Here is a 6,000-nt window from a genome sequence, read left to right as displayed (position 1 = left end):
AGACGTCGTTCGACCGTTTGTGCTGCCCAAGGGCGATGATGGCATGTCACGCCCGACGTCGTCCGACCGTGCATGTTGTCCAAAGGCAATAATGGGATGCCATGCCAGATGTCGTTCCAGCATTTGTGCTGCTGAAAGGCGATGATGGCATGCCACACCCGACGTCGTTCGACCGTGTTTGCCGTCCAAGGGCTATTATGGCATGCCACGCCCGACGTCGTTCGACCGTGTGTGCTGTCAAAAGGCGTAGATGCGATGCCGCGCCCAACGTCGTTCGACCGTGTGTGCTGCCCCAAGGAGATGATGGCATGCCACGCCCAACGTTGTTCGATCGCGTTTTCCGTCAAAGGGCAACGATGGCAAGCCAAACCCGACGCCGTCCGACTGTGTGAGCTAGTCCAAAGGCGATGATGGCATGCCACGCTGGAAGTCGTTCGACCATTTGTGCTTCCCAAAGGCGATGATGGCATGCCACGCCTGACATCGTTCGACCGTGTGTGCTGCCCAAATGCGATGGTGGCATGCCACACGCGACGTTGTTCGACCGTGTGGGCTGTCCAAATGCGATGGTGGCATGCCACGCCCGACGTCTTCTCACCATGTGTGATGCCCAAGGGCAGTGATGTCATGCCACGCAGTCCAAGGGCGGTGATATCATTCAACATACGACGTCGTTCGACTGTCTGTGCTGCCCAAAAGGCGATAATGACATGCCATGCTTGACGTCATTCGACCGTGTGTGCTATCCTAAGCCGTGATGGCATGCCACGCCCGACGTTGTTCGATCAAGTTTCCTGTCCACGCGCGACGCCGTTCGACTGTATCAGCTAGTCCAAAGGCGATGATAGCATGCCTCGCATGACGTCGTTTGACCGTGTTTGCCGTCCAAGGGATATGATGGCATGCAACGCCCGATGTTGTTCGACTATGTGAGCTGTCAAAGGGCCATGATAGCATGCCACGCCTGACGTCGTTTGACCGTGTATGTTGTTTAAAGGCCATGATGGAATGCCATGCCGAATGTCGTTCGATCGTGTGTGCTGCCCAAAGGCGATGATGGCATGCCACGCCCGATAATGTTCGACCGTGTTTGCCGTCCAAGGGTGATGATGGCATGCCACGCCTGACGCCGTCCGACTATGTGAGCTAGTCCAAAGGTGATGATGGAATGCCACGCCCGACGTCGTTTGACTGTCTGTGCTGCCCTAAGGTAATGATGGCATGCCACGCCTGACGCCGTCCGACTTTGTTAGCTAGTCCAAGGCGATGATGGCATGCCTCACGAAACATCGTTCGACCATGTTTTCCGTCTAAGAGCGATGATGGCATGACACACCTGACGTTGTCCGACTATGTGAGCTAGTCCAACGTCATGATGGCATGCCACGCTGGACATCATTCGATCGTTTGTGATGCCCAAAGGCGATGATAGCATGCCACTCCTGACGTCGTTCAACCGTGTGTGCTGCCCAAAGGAAATGATGGCATGCCACTCCCGACGTCGTTTTACCATGTGTGCTATCCAAAGGCTGTTATGTCATTCGACGCTCGACGTCATTCGACCGTGTGTGCTTTCCAATGGGGGTGATGTCATGCCACGCCCGACATTGCCGACCGTCTGTGATGTCTAAGGGCGGTGATGTCATGCCACGCCTGACGTTGCCGATCATGTGTGCTATCCAAGGGCGGTGAAGTCATGTCACGCCCGACGTCGTCTGACCGTGCGTGCAGTCCAAGGGCGGTGATATCATGCCACGCACGACGTCACTCGACCGTCTGTGCTGTCCGAAAGGCGAAAATGGGATGCATTGCCTGATGTCGTCCAACCGTGTATGCTGTCCTAAGGCTGTGATGGCATGCAACGCCCGACGTCATTCGACCGTGTTTCCTATCCAAGGGCGATGATGGCATGCTACGCACGATGCCGTCTGAATGTGTCAGCTAGTCCAAAGGCGATTATGGCATGCCTCGCACGACGTCGTTTGACCGTGTTTGTCTTCCAAGGGCTATGATGGCATGCAATGCCCGACGTGGTTCGACCGTGTGTGCTTTCCAAGGGCCATGATGGCATGCCACGCCCGACGTCGTTTGACATAGTATGTTGTCCAAAGGTGGTAATGGCATACCACGCCCGACGTTGTTCGATCGTTATTGTCGTCCAAGGGCTCTGATGGCATGCCACGCCCGATGTCTTTCGACCGTGTGTGCTACCCAAAGGCGATGATGGCTTGCCACACCTGATGTCGTTCGACCGTGCGTGCAGTCGTAGGTTGGTGATATCATGCCACGCCGAATGTCGTCCGACCCTGCGTGCCGTCCAAGGGCGGTGATGTCTTGCCACGCCCGACGTTGTTCGACCGTGTGTGCAGTCCTAGGGCGGTGATGTCATGCCACGCCTGATGTCGTCTGACCGTGCGTGCAGTCCTAAGGTAGTGATGTCATGCCATGCTTGACGTCGTCCGACCGTGTGTGCTGTCCAAGGGCGATAAAGTCGTGCCACGCCCGACGTCGTCTGACCGTGCATGCAGTCCAAGGGCGGTGATGTCAGGCCACTCCCGACATCGTTCAACCGTGTGTGCTGCCCAATGGCGATGATGTCATGCCACGCTCGACGTTATTCGACTGTGTGCGCTGCCCTAAGGCGATGATGACATGCCACGCCCGACGTTGTTCGACCGTGTGTGTTGTCCAAATGTTGTGTTATCATGCCACGCTCGACGTTGTCGACCGTGTGTGTTGTCCAAGGGCGGTGATGTCATGCCACGCCTGATGTCGTTCGATTGTGTTTACCGTCCAAGGGCTATGATAGCATGCCACGCTTGATGTCGTTCGACCGTGTGTGCTACACAAGGATGATGATGGCATGCCCTGCCAGACGTCGTTCGATCGTGTGTGTTGTCCAAAGGCAGTGATGTCATGTCCTGCCCGACATGTCTAACCGTGCATGCTGCCCAAGTGCGGTGATGTCATGTCACACCTAACGTCGTCCGATCGTGTGTGTTTTCGAAGGACGTTGATGTCATGCCACACCTAACGTTGCCAACCGTGTGTGCAGTCCAAGGGCGGTGATGTCATGTCATGCCTGACGTCGTTCGATCGTGTTTGCTGCCCAAGCGCGATGATGGCATGCCACACCCGATGTCGTTCGACTGTGTGTGCTGTCCAAAGGCAATGATGGCATGTCACCCTAGACGTCGTTCGACCGTGTGTGCTGTCAAAAGGCGGTGATGTCATGTAGTGCCCGATGTCGTTCGACCGTTTGTGCTGCCAAAGCGCGATGATGGCATGCCACACCCGATGTCGTTCGACTGTGTGTGTTGTCCAAAGGCAGTGATGGCATGTAACGCTAGACGTTGTTCGACCGTGTGTGCTGTCCAAAGGCGATGATGTCATGCCACGCTCGATGTCATTCGACCGTATGTGCTTCCCAAAGGCAATGATAGCATGCCACGCCGGACGTCGTTCGACCGTTTGTGCTGTCCAAAGGCGGTGATGTCATGCCACGCCCGACGTAGTTCGACCGTCCGTGTAGTCCAAGGGCGGTGATGGCATGCTTCCCCGACGTTGGTCGACCGTTTGTGCTACCCAAAGGCGATGGTGGCATGCCACGCCCGACGTCGTTCGACCGTGTGTGCTGCCCAAAGGCGATGATGGCATGCCACGCCCAACGTTGTTCGATTGCGTTTTCCGTCCAAGAGCGATGATGGCATGCCACGCCTGACACCGTCCGACTGTGTGAGCTAGTCCAACGGCGATGATGGCATGCTACGTCGGACAACGTTCGACCATTTTTGCTGCCCAAAGGCGATGATGGCATGCCACTCCTGACGTCGTTCGACCCTGTGTGCTGCCCAAAGGCGATGATGGCGTGCCACATCCGACGCCATTCGACCGTGTATGCTGTCCAAAGGCGATGATGGCATGCCACACCCGACGTCGTTTGACCGTGTGTGCTGTCCAAAGGCGGTGATGTCATGACACCTTCGACGTCGTCTGACCGTGTATGCTGTCCAACGACGGTGATGTCATGCCATACCCGACGTTGCCGACTGCGTGTGCTGTCCAAGGGCGGTGATGTAATTTCACGCTTGACTTTGCCGACTGTGTGTGCTATTCAAGGGCGCTGATGTCATGCCAGCTTAACAACGTCCGACCGTGCATGCAGTCCAAGGGCGGTGATGTCATGCCACGTCGGACGTTATTTGACCATGTGTGCTGTCCAAGGGCGGTGATGTCATGCCACACCCTACGTCGTCCGACCGTGCGTGCAATCCAAGGGCGGTGATGGCATGCCCCGCCTGACGTTGTTCGACCGTTTGTGCTGCCCAAAGACGATTATAGCATGCCACGCCCGACGTTGTTCGACCATGTGTGCTGCCCAAAGGCGATGATGGCATTCCACGCCCTATGTCATTCGACCGTGTATGTTGTCCAAAGGCGGTGATGGCATGCCACACTCGACTTTGTTCGATTGTGTTTGTCGTCCAAGTAATATGATGGCATGCCACGCCCGATGTAGTTCGACCGTGTGTGCTACCCAAAGGCGATGATGGCATACCACACTCGATGTTGTTCGACCGTGTGTGCTGTCCATAGGCGGTTATGTGATGCCACAATCGACGTTGTTCGACCGTGTGTGCTGCCCAAAGGCGATGATGGCATGCCACGCCCGACGTGGTTTGATCGTGTTTGTCGTCCAAGGGCGATTATGGCATGCCACGCCCGATGCTGTCTTACTATGTGAGCTAGTCCAAAGGCGATGATGGAATGCCACATCCGATGTCGTTCGACCGTCTGTACTGCCCAAAGGTGGTGATGGCATGCCACGCCCGACGTCGTTCGTCCTTATTTGCCGTCCAAGGGCGTTGATGGCATGCCACACCCGACGTCGTCTGACTGTGTGAGCTAGTCCAACGGCGATGATGGCATGCCACGCCGGATGTCATTCGACCGTTTGTGTTGCCCAAAGGCGATGATGGCATGCCACGCCCGACGTTGTTCGACCGTGTGTGCTATCCAAAGGCGGTGATGTCATGACACGCTTGATGTTGCCGCTCGCGTGTTTTATCCAAGGGCGGTGATGTCATACCACGCACGATGTCGTTTGACCGTCGGTGCTGCCCAAAAGGCGATAATGGCATGCCATGCCGGACGTCGTCCGATCGTGTGTGTTGTCCTAAGGCGGTGATGGCATGCCACGCCTGACTTCGTTCAACTATGTTTCCCATCCAAGGGCGATGAAGGCATGCTACGCACGACGCCGTCCGACTGTATCAGCTAGTCCAAAGGCGATGATAGCATGCTTTGCATGATGTTTTTTGACCGTGTTTGTCGTCCAAGGGCTATGATGGCATGCATCATCCGACATCTTTCGACCTTGTGTTGTTCAAGGGCCGTGATAGCATGCCACGCTTGACGTCGTCCGACCATGTGTGCTGCCCAAAGGCGATGATGGCATGCCACGCCCGACGTTATTCGACCGTGTGTGCTGTCCTAAGGCCGTGATGGCATGCCGTGCCAGACATCGTTCGACCGTGTTTCCTGTCCAAGGGCGACGATGGCATGCTACGCGCGATGCCGTCCAACTGTGTCAGCTAGTCCAAAGGCGATTATGGCAAGCCTGGCACGACGTCGTTTGACCGTGTTTGTCGTCCAAGGGCTATGATGGCATGCAACGCCCGACGTCATTCGATAGTGTGTGCTGTCCAAGGGCCATGATGGAATGCCACGCCCGATGTCGTTCGACAATGTATGTTGTCCAAAGGCGGTGATGGCATGCCACGCTCGACGTTGTTCGATCGTGTTTGTCGTCCAAGGGCTATGATGGCATGCAACGCTCGATGTCGTTCGACCGTGTGTGCTACCCAAGGGCGATGATGGCTTGCCACACCCGATGTCGTTTGACCGTGTGTGCTGTCCAAAGGCGGTGATGTCATGCCAATCCCGACGTTGTTCGACCATGTTTGCCGTCCAAGGGCGATGATGGCATGCCAGCCCGAT

Source organism: Solanum lycopersicum, chromosome 6, assembly GCF_036512215.1.
Source record: "Solanum lycopersicum chromosome 6, SLM_r2.1".
NCBI lineage: Eukaryota > Viridiplantae > Streptophyta > Magnoliopsida > Solanales > Solanaceae > Solanum > Solanum lycopersicum.
The sequence above is the reverse complement of the archived record's forward strand: the minus strand, read 5'-3'. Positions refer to the sequence as shown.